The sequence below is a fragment of the Alexandromys fortis genome, unplaced genomic scaffold (assembly GCF_014885135.2).
Source record: "Alexandromys fortis isolate MF-2015 unplaced genomic scaffold, M_Fortis_MF-2015_v1.1 scaffold_21, whole genome shotgun sequence".
Lineage (NCBI taxonomy): Eukaryota > Metazoa > Chordata > Mammalia > Rodentia > Cricetidae > Alexandromys > Alexandromys fortis.
In genome coordinates this window covers 6,583,820-6,609,071 of record NW_026067905.1, presented here as the reverse complement: position 1 = coordinate 6,609,071, position 25,252 = coordinate 6,583,820, and the positions used below count along the sequence as shown (strand labels likewise).

The following is a 25,252-nucleotide window of genomic DNA, read 5'->3' as shown; positions in this document are numbered from 1 at the left end:
GCGCAAAACAAAATGCTCCTGGATAGTAAAAAAGTTACAGATTCACAATAAAACAGATTCAGACACTGTTGGATAAATGTACGTAGGCTTGGGAAAGAGAAGAAAAAGAATATAAAGAATAAAGTTAATGTCTTAAAAAGAAAAAGGGTAAAGTCTTTAAAGAGACAGAGTACAGAAGTACAGATAGTTATAGATTAAGAGAAATAAAGAAAAATAAGCCACGTAAAAATGGAAAATTCACAGAGAGTCTGGATTATGTACATTGTGTTTTCTTTAAAATTTTTGACTGTGAAGGAGCTAAGTACAGAGAGACATTTCATTATATGGGCTGCCAAGCTAAACCAAAATGGATTTCATGAGGGTATTATGATTTCAGAATTTGGGTCTAAGGATATGATGCTTTGGAAAAGGTCTTCTTTTGTTTTCACAGAGGACGTGACCCTGTGGATTGCATCTATTCCGATTTGGTATGATAGACCACGCCCTCCTGAAAGGTTGGGAAGATATTATTTTAGAGTGGATATTTATACCTAATAAACCAAGTAAAAAATTAAAAACTTATGTGGAAAAAGTCTCTGAATTAATTATAAAAGGTAAGCTGAGACTTCGTCAACTAGCAGGTATAGACCCAGCAGAAATTATAGTGCCTTTTACTACTGAAGAAATAAAAAAGTTATGGGAAGACAATGAACCATGGCAAAGAGCTTGTGCTAATTTTTTGGGAGAGCTGTGAACACCCTCAAAAAATTGCTTCGCTCAATTGCCAACTGAGATGAACCTGGCACACAGGTTACACCCTAAATGATCTGATTAACAGCGCCCCTATTCAGCAGGAAGCAGTTGGGAGAGAAAAAACTACGCCCATGTTCCCAAATATTGTTTATAAATGTTCTTTTACATTTAAAGGGGGATATGATATAGATATGAATAATTTGCATTGGTATGGATTTTATGGTCAATTTTGTTATATGTATATGATTTTTGATCTTGATTAAGGTATTGTGATTGTGTAGTTCATTTAAAAATGTAATGTATAAATAGGAAATATAGGTTGCTAATGGATAATCATTGATAATAGTAAAGCTTGTAGTCATGTTAGTTAGATTTTCTAGATATATAGAGATATATTTCAATTAGATAGGCATTCTTCATATCTTTCAAAGACTGCAGAATATGGCATTTAAAATATTTTAATAACTTAGGGCTTTTCATGACAATGAGACACGTCTGCTCCTGGCAGCACCAATCTACTTCAAGAGGAAGATGGGCACCGAAGAGGATCCTTATGGAGTTTGATAGCCATTTGGGCAAGAAACTGCTCTTGCCTGGACTATTACATAAACTGGACACAGAGAACCCGCAGAGAGAGGACTACTGAACTTGCCTAAAGGTGAGATGACCTTTTGGGGTTCCTGATTCATAAAAGAGTCTGCGAGACATTCTGCAGGACACAGCAGAAAATGACTGAACTGTCTTTGAAATTTCCTGCTTCATGGAAATGTCTCTGGATACCATGGGCCTGAAGGCCGAAGATGGATGCCCCATCGGTACAGAGGAACTTTGGGTGACTGTCCAGGCAGCGAGATGTCTCTGTCATTTCTAGAGTTTTCTTATTTCTTGTTTGATAGGTAATATTATATCCTTCTGGAGTCTTTGATGGAGTTGAAGAATGGTTAGTTATAGTTTTCCTTAGTTATGATAAGAGATAAAAATATATATATATATTATAACTGTAATTCTTACTTGATAACTGTTTTGTGATATATAATTTTACTATGTTAAAGTTAAAGCCTTTCTTTTTTTTGTTTAAACAGAAAAAGGGGAAATGATGGAGGTGGGTCTTGTAATAATAAAGAAACTGCCTCGGCCCTCATAGGACAGAAAATTAGGTAGGCGGAATAGACAGAAGAGAATTCTGGGAAAAGGAAGCTTTTTTGAGTAGTCTCCATGATGCTCCCACTCCAGACAGACGCAGGTTAAGATCCTCTCTGGTAAGCCAGCTCTTGGGCTACACAGAATATTAGAAATGGGTTAGAACAATATGTAAGAGCTAGCCAATAAGAAACTGGACCTAGCCGGGCCAGGCAGTGTTTGAAAGAATACAGTTTCCGTGTAATTATTTCTGGGTATAAACTAGCCATGCGGGCGGCCGGGTGCCGGGGATGCACGCAGCCCTGCCGCTCCTATTTCAACATCCCTTTTTTTCAGTTCCCCTTCCCCCCAGCATTTTAGGGACCATGAAAAAGTCAAATTTTAAGATGCAAACAAGATTTGGCAATAATAGAATATCAGACAATGGACATGGGAGCAATGACATAGCCTTCTAATGAGGAAGAAATTCTCACTAGAACTTAACTGTTTGACTGAAATTAGCTCACCATAAGGTGTTATTTGTGACCAAATTGAGAGCCAATTTCAAAATGTGGGGAAAAAATTCCTCTATATCATCTAATAATGCCCGGCAATCTTGTCTACTTCCCATATGACTATATGTTTTTCTTTGGGATCACCTTCTTATTTAGCTTGTTTAGGATATCAAATTATAGACTCACTGACATTTATTTATCTCTAGACACCAATTATGAGTGAGTACATCCCATGTTCATCTTTTTGGTTCTGGGTTACCTCACTCAGAACAGTGTTTTCTATTTCCATCCCTTTGCATGCAAAATTCACAATGTCATTGTTTTTTACCACTGAGTAGTACTCTAATATGTATATATTCCACACTTTCTTCATCCATTCTTCCATTGAAGGGCATCTAGGTTGTTTCCAGGTTCTGGCTATTACAAATAATGCTGCTATGAACATAGTTGAACAAATGCTTTTGTCCTATGATAGGGCATCTCTTGGGTATATTCCCAAGAGTGGTATTACTGGGTCTTGGGGTAGGTTGATCCCGAATTTCCTGAGAAATCGCCACACTGATTTCCAAAGTGGTTGCACAAGTTTGCATTCCCACCAGCAATGGATGAGTGTTCCCCTTACACCACAACCTCTCCAGCAAAGGCTATCATTGGTGTAATGAACACAAAAGGAACTTCAGAACTAAAAGAAAACTGGGCAGGTGGGATGGATCACCAGATGAAGGTGTCCGTCACCAAGTCTACTGACCTCAATGTGATCCCCAAGATCCACCTGATGGAAGAAAACTGACTCCCACGCATTGTCTTCTGACTTGCATGTGAGTACCACACACACACACACACACACACACCCCTAAATGTACCTTAAAAGAGAAAGGAAACCACATCACCTACAGGGAAACTATCGTATACACAAATGAAGTCAGCCTCAGGAAGGCAAATACCATGCTCCTCTCCTTTGTGAATCCTTGCTTATCTATAAAGTCATGGTTGTATATTTCGTATGAAAGTAGAAGCAAAATAGGGGAGGGGGGACAGGAAGGTAGGGGATGTGGAAGGAGAGCAGGGTCCAAGAATATTACACACACATAAGGAAACGGGTGTGTGAAACACGATCCTTGTACAATGAATAGACACGACACCAATGGAACAGTTAAATTTTCTGTACTCTTGCTTTTTTTCCAGGCTTCAGAAATGAATTAGTGAAAATGGGTCTGGAAGTCATCCAAGAGGCTTAGGAAACACAAAACGCAAGTGTCACCTGACCTGGTGGCAACTCCTCTTCACCTCCAGGCACTAAGCCACTAAGCAGAAGAGTAAGTAACACTCAAACTTGAGGTTCAAACTGCCGAGGAATAAAGGCTGGAGAAACACAACCACTAGACATGTTTCCGCGGCCTCACAGTTGCCTTCCAGATGCTCTCGGCAGGAAACCGAGACAATTCTGGTTCTCTGACCACGCTTTGTTCATGGAAGACGGAGCATCAGAACTGTGCGGAGCATCAGAACTGCCAGCACCAGAGTCAGCCGAAGCTCCCATTCACTGAACACACATCCAAACAAAGCCCGGGTAGGGGCTGTGCACCCAGCATTATGCCAAGGCACAAAGCAGACAGAGGTTATTCAGACACAGTCCCCTCTCCAGTGTTTGAGAGAGGTTAGGGAGGAGGGGGGGGGGAAGCAAATAAGTAAATAAACCATGAGCTGTAACTCAGTAACAATTTCAGTAGGTACTAGCTAGCTAGCGGTCCAGCACCATGAAGAGGAGAGCAATGTCTTCTGGGAAAGTCATCTTCAAGCTGAGCCTAAGAAGAAGAGTCTTCACACACACCAGGAGAAATTCAAAGCAGAGGGAACCGCTTTTGCAATGTCAAAGAAAAGTAAGGCTAAATGTTCTCAGGAAGCTGAAGTTATGAGGAATACATGGGCGAAGACTGAACGGAAGGCAGGGACTGGGCAAGGCAGAACATTCAGCAAGGCAGGAAACTTGGGGAATGACACATGGCCTGTAGGCCATATTGGAGGAAGAATCAATAGGATTTGGTGATGGCTTACTCATGGAAGGAACGAATGATGTGTAAAGGAAGAAGACCGGGTCTAGGAAAATTCAGGTGTCTAAGACTGTCATTTGAGGGACAGCAGCTTTGTACCGAGGGAAAGAGCAGAAGGAGTAAAAAGCAGGGTTGGGAAGATGGCCAAAACTTTCTTTAGGGGTAATGTGATGCCTTGAGGTCTGCTCTACATTCGGATCCTGTGAGAAACAAAGGGTCAACTCTCAGGAAAGAGGCATGGGATGCAGATAAGAAACGGAGTCAGTGTTGTGACTGAAACAATATGGGTCCGAAGTCTTCTTAAAGGGTCATGAAACACAGAATGCTACATGATAAGGCCTGAGTAAATAATTCCAGAAACTTCTCAACTTGTGCATGCTTAGGTAATGCATGACTTCTTTAACTGAGAGGGAAAAAAAAGTCTCCCACCACACACTGCGTCGAACTTCCTGGAGCAGCCTCATCCCCATCAGCTTTGAGATACCCATCCCGTCCAAGGAGCACAGCTTCTGAGATAACATCTAAGTGTATATGGATAACAGAAGGGTAGATGGGAGCCAGCAGCCAGAAGCCCCAAAAGAGCCAAAGGAAAAGAAGGCAGCCTTCAAACAACAATAAAGATGGTTACATCACACATTCATACAGCACACGTCTAGAAAATACTGGAAACTCTAGTTGCCAGAAATTCACCAGAAAGGGCAGAAGCTTACGGTAGATGCTGTAGTAAAGCTAGGTAAGAGGAAACCTAAATGGTGCACCTTTGGTTCGATGAAAATGGTGCAGGTACCACGGAGCCATGAGCTGAGATACCCGAACTCAGGGGGTTGACTAATTCGGAAGAAACAAGACATGGAGCCAGGTCTTGCTCCTTAACAAGCACAATGGGAATAGCACAGGGACATGAAAAAGGAAAATCTTCCAGAAGAGCAAACTGTCACCCCAAAAGATATCAGGAGCTCTCTGTACACTTAGACTTAGTCACACAGAAGAGAAGTAACATTTTAAACAAACGCTGATCACAACAGACAGGTGCTTAAATTTTTAAAATTTCACTCAACTATTATTCATCTTAATTACCAAGAACTCTCTCGTCTGTCACAGAAAGCCGAAAGGCAATTCTTAGGCCATCAAACTACAGAAGGCTGAGGAAGCGAACAGACACCCTGAAGTTTGGGAGGAAAGATATGGACAGTCACAAGTCTCTGCTGGGTAGGAGACAAGGGGAACAAAAACTCACACGCGGCTCAGCAGCCCCTTCAAGGAACACTGAGAAGAGATAAGAAAGTCTTCAAGGTGGGAAGAGAGTCACAATGTCACAGGAATGTATAAATATTCAAAGTACGAATGCTTTTGAGATAGAGCAGTGATTCAAATCCACCTAACTGTGACAGCCTGTGCCCATGTTATCATTCCAGCAAATGTCCTCAAGGTATTACGATTGTGACAGAACACATTACATGGACCAAATTCACGTGAAGAAGAAAGATGCATGTATGTGTGTTAGCCAGCATGCAGTCAATAAGGTAGAATCTTCTCTGTGCAGACAGTGGGCCCACTAGAAGTCAGGGCCCGAACAAAAGTTATAATTCATATCAGTGCCTATCTTCCATGCCACTTTATCACAAAGGCTATAAAATCTCATTGGAAATCCATCATATGTATTTATTAATATTTTCTGAATGAAAAAAGCACTGCTTCATCGTATTTAGATAATTGGGCGATTGTCAAATGAATTTACCACAGATGAGAGCAAAGGAGCGGCCGCACGGTTTCCCGCAGAACATCCCCACAACCTTTTGTCCATTAGTTGTCCTATTTAGGTTTGTTTTCATTTTATCTTACTTTATTGTGACTTTTTTACCTTTCTTTCAGTTTCTTTTTATTTTTTTTAACATGCCTGTTCTTTCCTAATGAGAAAGACCAAGAAAGGATGTGGATTTGGGGAGAGGGTTCATAGGTATGATCCGGCAGGAGTTAGGATCTGGGGAGATGGTTAGGTAGGTATGCTGGCAGGAGTTAGAGGGAAGGACCTGTCATTAAAATATCTATTTTTAACTAAAAATAAATAAATAAATAAATAAATAAATAAATAAATAATAAAAATGGAAAAGTTTTCAAAAATAATCAGTTTTAATTCACCATCAATTCATCAGTTAAATGTTTTAAAAGATCCTGCAGAGATGAGGACTAACGGGTTCCACTATCCCTTACCACAGAAAGGCCTAGAAGGTACAGGTTTGGCACCAGCAGAGAAGCTTTCTGTAACTGCTACCCCCCCCCCCCCAATCATCAACTGGCAACCGAGCTTACAGTGAAAGTTGGAACTCTCCAGTTAGGTGCACAAAGCTTGGGAAATTAGGTCACGGGGTTGCCATGGGGAGTCCAACCATCTGTCTGGCAACTTTGTATGACTTCCGCCTCCCTGTGATACCATGGTTCAATGCCCAGTAGGCAAGATAAGAGAAAGGTTAGCTGAGTTTTTTCTCACAGAGACAAAAATGCCTGGAAAAACTCAGGCATCTCTATCCTCCCACAGCCAACATACCAGTCAATAAGTCAATAAATGCTCACTTAGAATCTTCTCTGTGCACAGAAATGGTTTTTTTAAAAGTTCCTTGGCAAACATGATCCAATCCATACTTACAGACAAGATAAAAAGAATTGCCGATCCTGCTACCAAACAATTAAGCTCTTGCAATGCAAATAAAAATGCTTTTGAAACGGATAGTTATGAACCGTTCATTCAGAGTAGCTAACTACACAGATGAGCCAAAGGCATTGTGGGGATCATTTCAACGGTGTGTAATTTAAGAGGTGTGTCCAAAAGGCTTGACTCCAAGGAAGGACGAGGCAGCCACTCTTTCTTCTTTCTTGCAAAAAGGATTTTACAGTTTTGCAATTCATGTAACCATGTTAAAGTTCCTCCAATGGATCAACATAGTAAAAATGGCAATTCTACCAAAAGCAATCTATAGATTCAATGCAATCCCCATCAAAATCCCATCAAAATTCTTCACAGATCTGGAGAAGACAATAATCAACTTTATTTGGAAAAACAAAAAACCCAGGATAGCCAAAACAATCTTATACAAGAAAGGAACATCTGGAGGCATTACCATCCCCGACTTCAAACTCTATTACAGAGCTACAGTATTGAAAACAGCTTGGTATTGGCATAAAAACAGAGAAGTCGACCAATGGAATCGAATAGAAGACCCTGACTTTAACCCACAAACCTATGAACACCTGATTTTCGATAAAGGAGCTAAAAGTATACAATGGAAAAAAGAGAGCATCTTCAACAAATTGTGCTGGCAAAACTGGATGTCAATCTGTAGAAGAATGAAAATAGACCCATATCTATCACCATGCACAAAACTCAAGTCCAAGTGGATTAAAGACCTCAATATCAGTCCAAACACACTGAACCTGATTGAAGAGAAAGTGGGAAGTACTCTACAACATGTGGGCACAGGAGACCACTTCCTACGTATAACCCCAGCAGCACAGACAGTAAGGACCTCATTGAATAAATGGGACCTACTGAGACTGAGAAGCTTCTGTAAAGCAAAGGACACTGTTGCTAAGACAGAAAGGCAACCCACTGACTGGGAGAAGATCTTCACCAACCCTGCAACTGACAAAGGTCTGATCTCCAAAATATATAAAGAACTCAAGAAACTAGACCGTAAAAGGCTAATCAACCCAATTATAAAATGGGGCACTGAGCTGAACAGAGATCTCTCAACAGAAGAAGTTCAAATGGCCAAAAGACACCTAAGGTCATGCTCAACTTCCTTAGCGATCAGGGAAATGCAAATCAAGACAACTTTAAGATACCATCTTACACCTGTCAGAATGGCGAAAATCAAAAACACCAATGATAGCCTTTGCTGGAGAGGTTGTGGAGAAAGGGGTACACTCATCCATTGCTGGTGGGAATGCAAACTTGTGCAACCACTCTGGAAAGCAGTGTGGAGGTTCCTCAGGAAATTCGGGATCAACCTACCCATGGACCCAGCAATACCACTCTTGGGAATATACCCAAGAGAGGCCTTATCATACAACAAAAGTATATGCTCTACTATGTTCATAGCAGCATTGTTTGTAATAGCCAGAACCTGGAAACAACCGAGATGCCCTTCAATTGAAGAATGGATGAAGAAAGTATGGAATATATACATATTAGAGTACTACTCAGCAGTAAAAAACAAGGAATTCTTGAAGTTTGCAGGCAAATGGATGGAAATAGAAAACACCATCCTGAGTGAGGTAAGCCAGACCCAAAAAGAAGAACATGGGATGTACTCACTCATATTTGGTTTCTAGCCATAAATAAAGGACATTGAGCCTATAATTCGGGTTCTTAGAGAAGCTAAATAAGAAGGAGAACCCAAAGAAAATCATATAGGCATCCTCCTGAATATTAACCTTCATCAGGCAATGAAAGGAGACAGAGACAGAGACCCACATTGGAGCACCGGACTGAAATCTCAAGGTCCAAATCAGGAGCAGAAGGAGAGAGAGCACAAGCAAAGAACTCAGGACCGCGAGGGGTGCACCCATACACTGAGACAATGGGGATGTTCTATCGGGAACTCACCAAGGCCAGCTGGCCTGGGTCTGAAAAAGCCTGGGTTAAAACCAGTCTCGCTGAACATAGCGGACAATGAGGACTACTGAGACCTCAAGAACAATGGCAATGGGTTTTTGATCCTACTGCACGTACTGGCTTTGTGGGAGCCTAGGCAGTTTGGATGCTACCTTACTACACCTGGATGGAGGTGGGTGGTCCTTGGACTTCCCACAGGGCAGGCAACCCTGATTGCTCTTTGGGCTGACGAGGGAGGGGAAGGGGAGGGAAAGGGGAGGCGGCGGTGGGGAAGAGACAGAAATCTTTAATAAATAAATAAATAATACATTAATAAATAAAAAGAAAGAAATAGAGAAGAATAAAAGAAAAAAAATAAAGTTCCTCCCATTCAAATTTCAAGATAACCTTCTCTTCCCCATCCCTAAAAGTTTTACACTTTCCAACCAGCCCCAAAATCTCTGGTATGACTTCACCTTACGGATAAAGGCTCCTTTGTCCCCAGTTTCCAGGAGAAATCTGAACAGTATATATTAAGATGGCAGCAGCTACCCTTGTCTGCACTGATATTAACCGCCCCTTAGCAGCTGAAGATTGTATGTGGTTGCTCTCATAAGAAGAACGATAAGCAGACATTTCCCCCAAAGACCGTAGATAACAAATAATCCTCGTGAGGTTATAGCAAAAGCACACATAGTTTGGAAGTGGGCTGGCTTTATAACCTACGGTATCAATAGACCTAGAAAATCAAATACTACTACTTGGATAGTTGACAAGAAAAATGTGGATACCAATTAAGGAGAAAAAGAGAGAGGCCAGGAAAAGGTTATTATTTACTTTCCATAATTTTGATCATTTACCCAGATAAAAACGCTACTTTAAAAAAATTAATTTTAGCCAAAGATTCTCTATATCCCCCAGGCTCACATCAAACTCACAGGCTTCTTTCTCTCTCAACTTCCCAAATACTGGGATTTTAAGTGTGCATCACCAGGCCCGCATGTCTTTCATGGTTTCCATGCTTCCTGCGGTTGACTCTAGCCAGCCGTGATGGCTCATGCTCACAATCAGAGCCCTTGAATGGTGGGGGTAGGAGGATGAAGAGATCAAAATCATCCTCAGCTTTGGCACAAACTTAAAGCCAGCTACACTAAAGTTCTGCCACTGCTCACTAACACTGGACAAGAACCTTGTCTGCCTTGTCATTTGGTGCATTTAATATACAATTATTTAATATTTTCCTAATGACAGATAAATCCCATGAACTAGAACAAAACTATCTTCTACGAAATAAAGCTATATTTTTAAACTGTAAGCTCAAGAAATTACATTGGCTGTATTGAATCAAGGGTCCATCAATGGCTGAGCCAACCTCTCATCTAATCTATCGTGTGTAAGCACACCACGGAAAAGATTGCTGGAGATGCCTGACATGGACCGGCCAGGATCAAGACCACTACAACAGACAAAACGCCCCACATAGGCATTCCACATGCAGTTTAAGCAATTCAGTGAGCATTTAGTCCTGGAGCGCTCCTGCTACTACCAGCCTGCTGAGCCTTGCAGGGCACTAATGAAGGAAAGCTTTCCATTGAAAACACACACACACACACACACACTGATGCATAAATGCATGCACATACATGCATACATACATTCCTAGTTCTTTTCTACAATTCTGGTGGGTATTTTTTTTTAAATATTGCTTGGGCAGTAAAATGGCTCAAGGGTGCTTGCTGCCAAACCGGGGGACCTCACTTTCATCCTAGAGCCCATGCAGTGGAAAGAGAGAGGGAGAGATGAATTCTACACGTTGTCCTCTGATCTCTACACAGGGGCAACAGCATGCATGTGTGCACACACAAAATACATAAGTAAAAATAAACGCATGCAAAAAAATCACCTATGGCACACAGTTATACTACAGTCGACAAAAGTTAAAACAAATAAGCAAAAACCATAGCAGGCTATGTGTGGTGGGGCACACCATTATAACCAGCAGTCCAGAGCAGAGGTGGGTAGATCTCTGGACCTCTGTGAGTTCCAGGCCAGCCAGAGCTACATAGTGAGAGACCTTGACTAAAAAGAAAGGAAAAGAAAGGAAAGGAAAGGAAAGGAAAGGAAAGGAAAGGAAAGGAAAGGAAAGGAAAGGAAAGGAAAGGAAAGGAAAGGAAAGGAAAGGAAAGGAAAGGAAAGGAAAGGAAAGGAAAGGAAAGGAAAGGAAAGGAAAGGAAAGGAAAGGAAAGGAAAGGAACCAATAACTTGGCAAAGCTGTCTTCTGAACATGACTGAATATCACAGTCATAAATTCAAAGCAACTGCACCAGACTTGCACAGATCCATCTAACCAAACTCCCAGCACAGACAGGGAGCTGCTCCCCAGGCTTCAGGCCTTACTGAAGATGGTGACAGCTGGAAGCTGCAGGGAGAGGGAGAATCGTTCTTTTGTTAGTGTATGACCAAGGGAAGGCTGCTCATACTACAACGGATGATCCCACGCCCATACACATATAGGCAGCACTAACTAGACTTAGTGGGTTATTAAAAAGAGGGAAATAAATTTGGGAGGAACCAAGTTGGGAGGGTCTTAACAGAAGTTGGGAGAAATGAGTAAGACCATGTTTCTTTGCATATATGTGTGAAAATCTGGAGATTAAAGAAAAATTGATATTAAAAAAGTTAGCAAGAGGATGTAGGAAAGTGGATATACTGAAAGGATCACAGTCTAAAGTCTTTAAAAAGTTATTTCCCGGCTGAGCTCATTCTGCTGGTCTTTAGTTTTTTTCTGAACCCTCTGTAGAGCCTAGACTCTCCTGTACATGGGAAGAGGGGAAAGAAGGGGCAGGCTGGAGTTAGCTGAACTGAAAATCACCCCAGCTTCCCAGCCACACTCTTGGGACTTCACATCAAGGAAGACTACCTTCTCGGCATGAGCAAGCACCCTTGACTCCTGATGACTTGCACCAAACACAGTCGAGTTCACATTGGCCTCATAAAGTCAAGGTTATTATTCAGAAGTAGCAAGATATTAAGTTTTCCGAGGACAATTATGTCCATGCTTGGGACTCAAAGTCCTTTTGTCTTTTTTTATCAAACAAATATTTAATATAGTCAAATCAAATAATACTGTTCCTTATAACATATGGTCAAAGTGCCTAGCCCACACAATGAAAGCACAGTAGGCTAAAAACGGCTTTGGGTTTTTACGTCTCTATCAGCTTCTACCCCCAGTTTTTACCCAACCATTTCCACTTGAACCACTGGTTCAGAATCTTATTTAAACTTTTATATTTCAAGATAGCAATAGCTTGATTATATCAAATGACCCTGAAAACCAAAAAATAACACAAAATATAACTGGTATCTATTGGATTAATTCACTCCATATCTTTAGGCCTTCTACACCTCGGTCCAGCGAGAGCTGACAAAAATCACACCTAGCTGTTCTATTAGCTGTCCTGCCTAGAGAGAAAATAGAACTAATCACAGATGAGGGCTACAGGGGCAGGAGGCAAGACCTGGAGGTAAGAGAGCTCACCACTCTTGTTTGAAAACCCTTTCCAGTATCATGGGGCATCCTCTTATATAATCCCGCTTGAGATATAACTCAATTTAAATTCTATAATTCTTTACAGGGATAAAGGACTTCTATATAAGTTGTGTGCATATGCACACACACACACACACGGTGAGGGTCTTTCTAATTAGTATAAAACTGAATGGTGTTGAGATTCATTCTAGAGACCAGGTGGTGGCACAAGCCTTTAATCTCAGCACTGAAAAGGCAGAGGCAGGCAGATTTCTGTGATCAGAGGTCAGCCTGGTCTATATAGCAAGTTCCAATCCAGCCAGAACTCTGTAGTGAGACCCTGTCTTGAACATACAAAACCCATTCTGGTTAAAGCACCACTCACACACTTATGCTAGAAGGGATTTAACCTGTCCTAATGTGATTTTGCTATTTTCAAAATAACTTTCTTACCAACCAAGTATGATTTAAAGTAACAAGGGCTTCAATCTCGCCTTTGTTTTAAGTTTTCTGTGCTGCCTCAACATGACCTTGTCTGTCACAACCACCATGAATGTCTCCTTTATTCAGTGGGTCATGGCCCACTCCATGACCAGTGAGTGTTTCACCAGGCATTCGAAAGACGTGAACAGGAACAGGAAAAAGATATCAATGTTAGGAAAAATCACATTTTCGATGGCAGTTACCTGTAGGTTGCAGAAAGTGCCAGGGGTGGGGGCTGAAGGCTGAAAGTGGGGAGTGGGAACCCACACGGCCATCTATCAGCGTCAAGATTTCTATAGGACCACGGACACAGCACGGCTTAAGATAAGGATGAGATGTGACATGTGGCTCAGTGCGAAGATGCTGGAGCAAGCCATGCTAAAACTTTTATTGTTACCTTTTTTTTTTTAATGTGAAAAACTAAAGTAAGATAAAAAGAAACATGATGCTCCGACCCACCTGGAAATTTTACAAACACAGTAAATAGACTAATGTACCAAAAATAAACCCAAAGATTCCTAAGCTTCAGTGACGTTTTATATTGAATATTTTTTGTATTTATTTCATGTGTTTGCATGCCTGCGCACACATCTGTGATGCAACACCCAGGTGGAGGTCAGAGGACAACTTGGGAGAGTCAGTTCTCTCCTCTACCATAAGGGTCCCAGGGGCGGACCCCAAGCTGTCCTTGGCAACAAGCCCCTGTACCTACCTCCAGAGCCAGCTCGCCAGCCCCTTGTCTGTCATTCTTTAAACACTGTTGTCGGAGTGAAGCTTGGCTTCACATACTCTTTATTTCAAAGTAAAAGTGACAATAATTTAGGCAAATCCGTGAGTTAATGCACATAAAAATCTGCCAAGAGTCATTTTGCTCAACAAGGGAAAGCAATCCAACGCACGTTCCCCAGCCCCATGCATCAGCCCACAGCTTTACATGAGCGAGTGTCGTGTGAATAACATGACGAGAGTTGGCCCCGCGGCCAGATTTTATCACAGAAAGAATCCCATGGCTTTTCAATTATTCAGGATCTAGCAACGCACCTAGCAAAGCCCCAAAGAAGAGCTAACCGAAAGAAGGACCAACACAATGTTCCCTGTGACCCCTGACTATAAGGATCTCACTGGATAAAAGTGTGAGTTAGTGAATGAGTGTGTGTGTGTGTGAGTGTGTGTTAGAGAGTGTGAAAAAGAGAAAATGAAACAGACTTCAGTTTACAGTACTGAAAATGGATCCTACAGGAGCATTTTTAATGGCACAGATAAACATGATAAAGTCAAAAAGAAAATTCACTGCAAAGGAATAAATTTAGATATATGTATTTGGGAGAGGGAGAGGGAGAGGGAGAGGGAGAGGGAGAGGGAGAGAGAGAGAGAGAGAGAGAGAGAGAGAGAGAGAGAGAGAGACAGAGACAGAGAGAGACAGAGAGAGAGAGGTTTGCTGTAATATAGTTAATGTTTTTTAAGACACACTGGAAAGAGGGGCTAGAGATTACTCACGTGTGTAGATGAACATAAAACTGAGCACACTGTTATTGGGGGGAGGGGGTCAAACTAAACAGTTCATATCAATACAGTAACAAGCTTATCCTCCACACATGAATGAAGAGTTAAATGTAGAGTTTGTAACCGCCTGGCAGAAGAAACTTACTGATATGCAGGACACATGGGTCCCTCCTCCAGCCTCCAGAGAAAGCAGCACAGACTTTTAAATGTGACAGCCTTTTGTCACCGTGCAAGTGTGTTTTCTCTGTCTTAAAAGTCAAGTCTGGCGGTGGTGGCCCACTCCTTTAATTCCAACAATAAGGGAGGCAGGGGCAGGCAGATCTCTGAATTCGAGGTCAGCCTGGTCTACAGTGTGTTCCAAAAAAGTCAGGGCTACACAATAAATAAACAAACAAACAAACAAACAAACCAAAAAAATCAAGATTAGTGAGATTGTGTGGTGGTTAAAGGCATTTACTACCAAGCCTTGACTTGAGTTTAATCCCCAGAACCTACATGGTGGAAGGAGAGAACCAACTCCAGAAAGTTGTCCTATGATCTCCAGACACACACTGTTGTGTGCACATACACACACATAAATAAATTAATTCAGAATGTTAAGGTGACACACATAAAACCATCATACTGTGCACTTATCTAAACTCACCATCACTGAATAGTTCTGAATGACAGAACTACTATAGAAAACTATAATAAAATATATTAAAAGTAGCTGGGTGGTGGTGGTGTACACCTTTAATCCCAGCACTCAGGAGACAGAGGGAGACAGATCTCTGAGTTCAAAGCCAGCATGATCTACATATCAAGTTATAGAACAGCCAGGGCTACACAGAGAAACTCTGTCTCAAAAACAAACATATATATGTATATATACATATGTAAATGCACATGCTTTATATATAACATATGTATCATATATATAACTTTCAAAAGGGACAACTTCATACTCATTTTCCCTCACAGCCTTATTCTCTCACCTAACCTGTTTTTAATGTCCTAATCTCTAATGAAAATACTATAAATAATTATAATGTTATAAAATATAAATACCAGAGCAATCTGGAAAAATACAGTGTTTAATGACTGCAAGTGTATTTCAGACACAGGAAACACTTTGTTGGTCTATCAGAACCACAAACAACCAATAATATGCACATATTTTGAGACTAAAGTTAGCCTAAGCAATATTCTAATGGTATGAATTTAACATTTTCTAAATAAACCTAAACCCAAACAACCCAAACAGCCTTTTGCAACAAACTTTAGAATGCTTCTATTTCCCTTTTAAGTAAAAACTTCTTTCTATTGATCATCAATTTTGTTCTTAAGCTATTTTCTTCTCTTTTATTAAAAACATAAATTTCAACAATCAATACCTGACCTCTTATCAAATCCATAGTTCCTTGGTACATTCTGGTACGATGGTTAGATCCTGTGAGAAAATGTTCATTGCTCAAAACTCTGGACTGGCTGGGACAGGACCGAGAGCACCTTTGTCCCCAATTACATCCCTAAGCTGATTGGCTATTAATGTAAGAATGGTTCTACACAAAATCCCCAGGGTCGCGTTCTTAAATACTATACAGACACTGCGGATGACAGGACTGGAAAGCACAGGTCTCTACAGAAAGCCCTGTGATTAAGAGAGAAGACAGCGGCCATTGTTCAGCGGCTTTGATGGCCCCAATCTTCCCGACTGCAGTGTAAGCAACCGTCTCATGCTGCTGTGTATAAAATGGAGTACAACTGGCTGGCTGTTCATCTGTCAGCTCTGGGTGTGTGAATGCCCACAGTTCCCACCACACCCAACACTGTGACCTACCCACCACTGAACAGACATCTACCTGTCTGCCTGGAATGCCCCGCAGTCCTACCCTGGACACTCACTCGGCCTCCAAAAACCACCCAACGGGCCATTTCTGATGTCCTTGGTCATGGGGAGCTTTTCCTTTCTTACTATACACTGGAAAGAATACACACATGTGCACACACACACACACACACACGCACGCGTGCACACACACACACACTTTCTTTTCCACTTACTGTCCTCCATAACAATGGCATCGAGTCAGCACTACTCCCATTCCGACTCTTGAGTGTGTGTCCCACACGGTGTGATGTGCCTAACTAGATACTATGGAGACAGAGTTGAGACTCAGATCCTTGACATCAAGAAATTCAGAATTTAAAAGACAAGAAAAAATGAATAACTAGCTAGTTCTACCATTCTGTGTTTCATTTTTCCTAACCCCCCAGTTTCATGTTTAAGAGAACCTATACTATATAAAAAACATTCCAGTTCCACGCACCTCGCTGTCAGTGGGGTGTAGACGGGGAAACTGAAAATACTCTCTTGGATCTCAAACACACTGTCTAAAGAGTCATCTTCATTAGCACATACAGGCACTTCCTGGCAGGTCTGATGACCTTAGTGCAAACCCCAGGAATCCCATGAGGAAAGCAGAGAACTGGCTCTGACGTCCACATGGACACCACACCGCATGTGCATACAGCCCATGTCCCATGTATACAAATAAATGTGCAAAATGTAGAACAAAAGGTTTTGAAAAATAAAAAAGAGTAATCTTAAGTTTTCAAATATCACATAAACCATGAGACTGATAAACTTACTTTGGCAAGATTTGAAACTCAGTGCTTAGAGGATGCCTGTTAGCAAAGCACTCATATTCCAAATGTGAGGACCCAATCTCCACAGCAAAGAACACAAAGGAAGAAGGAAGACCTGTACTTCCACTACTGGGGAGACAAGGAAAAGAAGGTCTTTGGGGATCCGTGGCTAGCCAGTCCAGCCTCACTGGTGAGCCCCAGGCCAGTTAAAGACCCTGTCTCAAATGGACAAGGTGCCTGAGCAGAGGAGCCTACACATGTTTATGGTCTGGCCTCCACACATAAGCATGCATATGTGCACCTGACCACAGGCATACCCACAGCATAAACACACACAAATATATTTAAAATCTTTTAAGTGTCTAGCTGGGTATGGTAGTTCATACCTGCAATCCCGGCACTCAGGTAGCTGCAAGATGCGGCTCACCGTGAGTTTTAATCCAGCCTATACTACAGATTGAGTTCTGACCAGTCTAAACAACACAGTGAGACCTTCACTTAAAAACAACAAAAAGGTAACAGGTGGTGGTGGTGCATGCTTTTAAACTCAGCACTCGGGAGGCAGAGGCAGGTGGATCACTGTGAGTTCAAGGCCAACCTGGTCTACATAAGCTAGTTCCAGAACAGGCTCCAAAGATTCAGAGAAACCCTGTCTTGAAAAACAAAACAAATCAAGAATCATCCTCTGGCAAGAGAATAAAAACATTAGACAATCTTGGTATAGGAGATTCTCCTGGTTATTTGTTGCTTTCATTGGTTAATGAATAAAGAAACTGCTTTGGGCCTGATAGGGCAGAACTTAGGTAGGCAGAGAAGACAGAACTGAATGCTGGGAAGAAGGGCAGAGTGAGAAATGCCATGGATCTTCTGCCTGAGTCAGATGCTGGTTAGAATCTTGCCAGTAAGCCACAGTCACGTGGCAATACACAGATTAATAGAAATGGGTTAAATTAAGATGTAAGAATTAGCCAATAAGAAACTAGAGCTAATGGGCCAAGCAGTGTTTTAATGAATACAGTTTCTGTGTGGTTATTTCTGGTGTAAGCTAGCTGGGTGGCCGAGACAAACAAAGAGCCCCCCTCTCCTTGCAACACAATCTAGAAGAAAACATTTGCAAAACACATTTGAAACGGTGTTTATATAAAAAAAATACAGTTTACAAAACTCTTAGGGGCTAAAGAACAAATCAGCAAAAGTTGGGCACATGTAAGGCCCGGGGTTCACTCTTCAACATTGAAAAAGAAAGTTCAATCTTAATTTTAAAGCTTTTAAGCCTCTTAAAACTCTAAACAATATCTTAAAAACTCATTAAGAAGTAGACCACCAAAAAGGTGGGCTCAGCAATTAAGAATGAATGCTTTTGCGGAGTTCCTGAGTTCAATTTCTAGCACCCACATTAAGTCGCACGCAACCACATATAACTCCAGCTCCAAGGGACTGATGCCTCTGGCTTCCACCAGCACCTGTGCTCAGGCACATACCCACACCCAGACACCCAGACACCTGATTTAAATAATAAGAAATAAACATTTTTAAAAAGTAAGCAAAACAGACATCCTATCAACAAAAAAGTGCATAAATAGAAAATATTATGTGAACAGAGGTTAACGGATAAATAACAATAAGATATTACTATTCAGCTATGGGAATTAATAATCTCCAAAAACGAAGTGCTGTCAAGGAGATAAGACAGAAACTGAGACATCACTACCATGAACAGGAGGGCAGCACTCAGCCACTTTGAAAGAGTCTGACATGTCTTACAGAGCCAACTACACCATCCTCGCCTGTGATCGGCCATCACAATCACAGTCGTGACCCCACTGTTTCAACACTCACGTCTACCCCCAAAGCCCGTAGGAATCTTCATAGCAGCTTTCCTCATAGCTGCAAGAACCTGGGAACCGCCAAGGCAGTCTCAACAGATGAATTAAGCTAAACGCGTCATCTCGGTGCAATGATGTTAAGCAATAAAAATAAATGAGCCAGGCCGGAGAGATGGGTTGGTGGTTAAGAGCGTTTGCTGCTCCTCCAGAGGACACAGGCTTGATTCCCAGCACCCACTTGGCAGTTTCACTCCACTTCCAGGGAGACCTGACACCCTCTTCTGGCTTCTGCGGGCATCAGGCACACACATGGCACACAGACATAAATACAGGTAAAATGCCCATACACTAAGACAAACAAACAAACAAACAAACAATCAAAAAGCTGTCCACTACAGGGGACACGGACAACCCGTAAATATATATTGCTAAGTGAAAGATGCCAGTACGGGAAAGTCATAAGACATGTAGAAAAAGTAAAACTATATAGACAATAAAAGGTTACTGATTTTCATGGGGAAGAGACAAAGGGGATTATGGGTAAAAGCACAGGGAACATTAATATGCCAAAAGTATTATTCGATATGATGCTGTCGAGATAGTCGTGTCAAACCCACAGAACTTTGTAAGACCAAGAATTACTCTTAGTATGTATAAGAAGTTAAATTATAAGGTCAAAGGATCCCAAGACGGAAAGCAGACTGTGACGTAAGAATGTAACTAGAAGTGTGTAAAACCATCTCATGAAAGGGTCTAGGCGGAAATGCTAGCTAGCTAACTGTGAAAATGAGTAGAGATTAAGCTTAAAAGCAAAAGGCCCTGCACACGGGCACTGGACTCCCGCTGGCAAAGTGGCTGTTCCTGCTATCGGGAGTTATCAATTCCAGTACTGCTAAACTTCTTTAATGGAAATGAACAATTAAGCAAACAGAGGGATGGAGCCAGGTTTCTCTTCATCGCTGCACGGAGTTTCCAGATAAACAAGGAAGAAACCAGAATGATATATACCAAAATCAGCATTATACCAGTATGAATTCATATTTACTTTACTATAGATTCACACAAGTATGCAGAAATATATAAGTGCAAATATATATACAGACATAGACGTGTGTATCTGAATCTTTATACACAAATGTATTTTTCACCTGAGAGCCTAGAATAAATGGTATTCCGTTAGCAAGTCCAACTATACCCGGACCTTGGCTTTTTTCAAAGAATAGATCAAGTCGACCTTGAACACACAATTCTCCCACACCTGTCCCCAGAGTGTGGGGATGACAGGCATATGACATCATTCAGGGTCAGACCTGGTTTTCCAATAAAAGTTCTAAACATTAAGAAACGAATTACTTCGTGAAATGGCTAATTTTGATAGGAACTATACAAGAAGAACCTAGAACATCTTATGGAGACATGCCTTTTAGAAAAAGAAACAAACCACACTGGTAGGAACTTATCAAAGGGAGGCAGGAACCAAGCTGTAAGGGTCTGAGCTGCGAAAGGGTTAAATTACACCCAAAAAGCGTGGTGAGTATTCAGGAGTCCAGATTCACAGCAAGCAACCTGGTAACTAAGTAAAGGAAAAGAGGAAATTCCTCAGGAGTCCGATAGCCCTCCTGATAAGATATACTGCGCCCTGGGATGGAGAAGCCGCTCTGTCCTGGTCATCTTCCAATCCAAAGCCCGCAGTGGCTGTGTTTCCTTTTTGTAGCTTTTGTCCTGGCTAGTTTTATATTCAAACTATACATAACACATAGATGTAGATAGATATTTCACCCTCAGGGACAGGGAGGAGTCAGAAGTCTCCACTACCTCAACACACAGGCTGCTCTAGGAGGCCATACTGGAAGAGTAGGGACCAGGAACGTGGCAGCAGAAAACCCTGACTAAGGCAATCTCAGTCAGTGAGCAAGATGAGTCAGATAACCCTGAGATGGTGTGTGCTGTGACCTGGGCTGGAGAAGGCACTTTGCCCTGGTCATCTTCCAATAAAAGCCCACAGTGGCGGGGTTTCCTTGTTTTGTGACCGTGTCTGTCCTGGCTAGTTTCTACTCAGCTTGACAACAGAGACAACTTGGTCTCATTTGAGAAAAAAAAAAAAAAAAAGCCTCCATAAGACGGGGGCTACAGGCAAGCCTGAGGGGCATTTCCTTAATTAGTGATTGCTGGGAGATAGCCCAGCCCACTGTGGGTGGGGACAGCCCTGGGCTAGTGGTTCTGGCTTCTATAAGAAGGCAGGCTGATCATGCTCTGTGGGACAAGCCTGTAAGCAGCTCTCCTCCTGCCTCCAGGTTCCTGGCCTGTTTGAGTTCACGTCCTGATTGCTTTGGGTCATGGGGTTTTATCACAGCAACAGTAACCCTGACTAAGACAGGGACTCACTAGGCAGCCAGGCTGGCCTCGAACCTGCCGTCTTTCTGCCTGAGCTTTCTTAGTGCTGAGACCAAAGGTGTCCATAACTACTGCCTAACCCTGGGACAAACAAAAGACAAATCCGAAGGGGAAAAGCATGCTATAATCTTATGTGGCCAAGACTCCTAAAAATGGTCAAAGTTGTCCAAAAAACAGGGAAAATCTGAGAAAAAGTCAGCGTCAGCCTGAGCTGAAGAGACAGTGACAATCACAGGTGAGTCCGGGGAGAGAGAAGGCAAGTTAGATAAAAATGGGGAGGGGCAGGAGTGTGGCTCCGTGGAGGGGCTACATGCATGAGACCGTGGGTTCGATCACCAAACACAAAGGTTAAAAGAAAAACATATAAAGAAAGTATGAGCACAACACCAATAATGGCGCATTAATTGCCAATACAACGTAAGATGTTAATAGAAGAAGCTATTATAATCCCTGTTCCCTTGCTGCATTTTTCTGCCTTACAGACTTTCAGCATTCATTTATTATTTTTATTTTTATTTTTATTTGGGTGTCTGCATGCACTCAAGTGTGTGTACAACTGACCTTAGAACTTGCCGTTTGAGGTGGATCAGCTGGCTAGGGAGTCCCTAAGCCTCTACCCTCTGCCTCCCCCACCCCCACTCTGCAGCACGGGGACTGCAGAGGCATGCCCAGCTTTTTATGTGGGTGCTCAGGCTCTGAACTCATCCTGGATGGGCAAGCACTTTACCCACGGAGCCATCTCCCCAGCCCCTAGGGGCTGTTTTAAAGTCCCATTTAGAAACGCACCTGAGAAAGACAGAGGGTGCTGCGGCAGCGCGGACCTGGAGGACCCCCACACACACACACACACACACCACCACCACTTTCTTCTAAATACTCAATTCACAATGTTTGCAAGGGCTCCACTACAGTGCTTCTTAAGAAAAACATTTTCAGTTCCTCCCAGCTGCAAGCAATTTGGTGCAGCAATTCCCAGCAGAGATGTAGTGTATAGCCAGAGCAGTCGGGCTAAAGTTCCAGCCCTTCCTCTCTGATACCCCTGCAGATGTCTGAAAGTTTATAAAGCTATACTTAGGTTGTTCTGCGCTGAGACACAACTAACAAATGTGTTTAATACAGCTTGGAAAGCCCAACCTCAAATTTACATAAAGTTATTGTTCAAACTCATCTAATAAAACTTCAAGAAAAAGAGCTATGAGCCTGGCGTTTGTAGTTTCTTATTCAAACCTGGCTCCAATGGGCTCTGTTTTAAGATAAAAACAGGTGAATGAGGGGGAGATTCAGAGGGATTAAAGGGAGTAGATAAAGAGATGTGAAATGTAGGGTTTTAAAATGGGACTTAAGTTTGAAACATGGCAAATAAAAGCAGTGAAAGCAGAGGGTGGCAAAGCGTTTCACAGAGTCACAAAGTCCTGGAGGTTGAAAAGAATGAGTGGAGGATGAATCAGGATAGAGCTAGATACACACACAAAATGAGCTCTTTTTACCTTTGAACACAAACAAGCAAAGTGTTCAAAATTAAACACCAGTTTCCTGTTAGGGAATTTTATTTTTAAAAAAATGACCCTCGATACAAGTTCAGTCACAGCATTTCCCCCAGTTAATAAAAGGCTAACTTCCAACTACAAGGATATTCGGTGACACTTGGAAAGAAAGTCACAAAGTGCACCTCCCAAATTCTGTGAGCAACACTGAGCTCAGAACAGTCCCAACTGAAAGATGTTTTCTCTTTTCTGCTATGAGGGAAGTGAGTGGCTTGTGGAATTTCAAGTCTTAATCTACTATTGAGCAGGAAGGGCTTTCTGCGCGCGCACACACGCTTACTAGCTTGTGACACTACATGACACCGTCTTGGTAACGAGTCTGCAGATGGTGTGAGCCATCAGCCACAGATTCTCCACACCACCAAACTAAGAACTACCGCAGCATGCCCAGAAACCTCCGATCCCCAATTTTAAAAACAAGAAATCTTCACTAGGTGAGGCGGGACGTCAATGACTTTAATCGCAATAGGCTAGCTGTTCCAGGACCGACAGTTCTATAGACTGAGCACAGGCGGGCCAAAACCCAAGGAGTGTAAAATGACATCCTTTCAACGGAGAGAAATTAGAAACAGCCCACAGCACAGTCACTTTGAGGTTTTTGTTTTTTAACATAAAAAATAAAGCCTTCCAGGAATCCCAATTCCACCTCCTACTCAAAGTGGCAAATCCAAATAAAAATTCAAAGTACTCACACGTGTCTGAAGCAAGTTGTATCTGAACTTATCCTATTCGCTAGTTTGTCTCTTGCTCCTACTGTCTGAGGCGAGAAGTGAAACCTTGAGAAGAAAAGCAGCCATGCATTTGCTGAAACATTGGCTCCGGGAAGCCTCCTCTTCTAATGCCTCGCTGCTCCAAATGTCTAAGGATTTTTAAGCCCAAACACCAGGGATTCCTGCCCAGGCGAGGTGCCAGCAGCTCTTAGGGGCTACAGGAGGAGGAGGGTTTAAACAGCAGGGCTCAGAGCGCCCTGCAAAGACTTTGCATGTGTATTGTAGTCATTGAAAAGAAAGAAAGGGGTGAGACACGGGGAGCCTGCAATAGCTCTCGGTGGGTGTGGAACCCCTCCAAAGCCCTAATGACAGCAACAGAAAGGCCATCTTTCCCAAAGTAAAATGGTATTCCTTGGAAAGTGATCCAGAATTCACAACTACTCAAACACAGCGAACTATCTCAACTGTAGGGTGTCCATCTCTAATAGGGCGGGTCCCCATCTCTAACGGGTCTCCTGGGTAGGGGGTGGGGGTGTCCCCACTTGGGCTAGGGCGACAGGCGCTCTGAAAGCCCCAAGTCCAAGATATTAAGGCACTGTCTGAGTCCAGGTGTGCCGAACTCAGGTGCGCCCCGCGCAGCCCAGGTGAGCGCAGGGTCTGGGGGAGCCCTCGGCGCCCGCTGCAGGGGTGCAGGTCGCGGCGGGCTCGGGTCTCGAGGCTCCGGGCCGCGCGGAGCGGGCTCGGGGACGCGCTGGGGCGGCAGCGCCCTCGCACACCTGGCCGCCGCCACCAGTTGCAAAGGGTCCAAGTGAACCGCGGCGGCCGCTGAGCCTGGCACCGCTCCGGTCCCGGGGCACAAAGGCGCTTCCAGAAGATCGAAACGGAGCCCGTGCCGCAAAAATCCCACCCGGGGACCCGCACCGGTGTCCGAGGGGCTCTTACCTTGGATCCGCCCTCCGAGCCGCCGTGCTCCTCACAGAGTGCCGCGACCTCCCCAGACACGAGGTGGCGAGTGGTGGAGGGAGAAGGAGACCCGAGGTGGAGCGCCCGCCGTGCTCCTCTGCAGAGACAGGGGCTTGCCCCGAGCCCCGCGCCCGAGCCCGCCTCGCCCGCCGCCCGGGCAATGTGTGCGAGCCGCTCGCTCTCGGCCACAGCCAGCGCGCGCCGCGCATGCCCAGCAGCGAGCCAGGAACGCTCGTTGCCCTGAGCGTCCGGGAGAGGGCTCCGTTTGCCGGCTCTTGAGGACAGCTGAGACTCTAGTGGAGCCTAGGTCTCCCGACTGGGTCCCTCGGAGGCCCCAGCAAGGTGAGCACGGTACCCGGCAGGGGAGACCTGGGATGCCAGCCTCAGAGTCTTGTCCACACTTCCCCAGGTGAACTAACCTGCTTCTGCTGAGCACCGCCCGGGACAGGGGTGATGCCACAGATAGAGAGAGTATTAGGTGACGATTGATGACTACTATCAATCCAGGAGCTACTTACCTTACCCAGCCACCAGCGGGAGGTATTCTCCGGGTCTCTAACCCGTGTCCATAAGTCTCTTCCTTCTTTTCCATCCCCTCACCCCATACAGTGTTTAAGTGGTACCCAAGGGCTTCACTGGTTTAGAGAGGCTCCAAACCCCA

The 25,252-nt window shown here is 43.2% G+C and overlaps 1 protein-coding gene and 1 long non-coding RNA gene across 5 annotated transcripts in view; both read right to left on the bottom strand.

The window, feature by feature from the left end:
• LOC126497291 (uncharacterized) overlaps positions 1-2,156 on the bottom strand; it is a 421,870-nt gene extending 419,714 nt beyond the window's left edge. The window contains exon 1 of the long non-coding RNA XR_007590558.1: positions 779-2,156. This is a non-coding gene — a long non-coding RNA (uncharacterized lncRNA). The remainder of the gene's footprint in view (positions 1-778) is intronic.
• Eps8 (EGFR pathway substrate 8, signaling adaptor) overlaps positions 1-24,770 on the bottom strand; it is a 180,711-nt gene extending 155,941 nt beyond the window's left edge. For 2 of the 4 annotated variants that reach the window (XM_050135196.1, XM_050135194.1), the window contains exons 1-2: positions 24,571-24,770; positions 23,611-23,694 (exon numbers count right to left, since the gene is read on the bottom strand). The gene's annotated coding sequence lies outside the window, so the exon portion shown is untranslated. The remainder of the gene's footprint in view (positions 1-23,610; positions 23,695-24,570) is intronic. The other 2 variants (XM_050135195.1, XM_050135193.1) reach the window with 1 other exon arrangement.
• Positions 24,771-25,252: the final 482 nt, after the last annotated feature.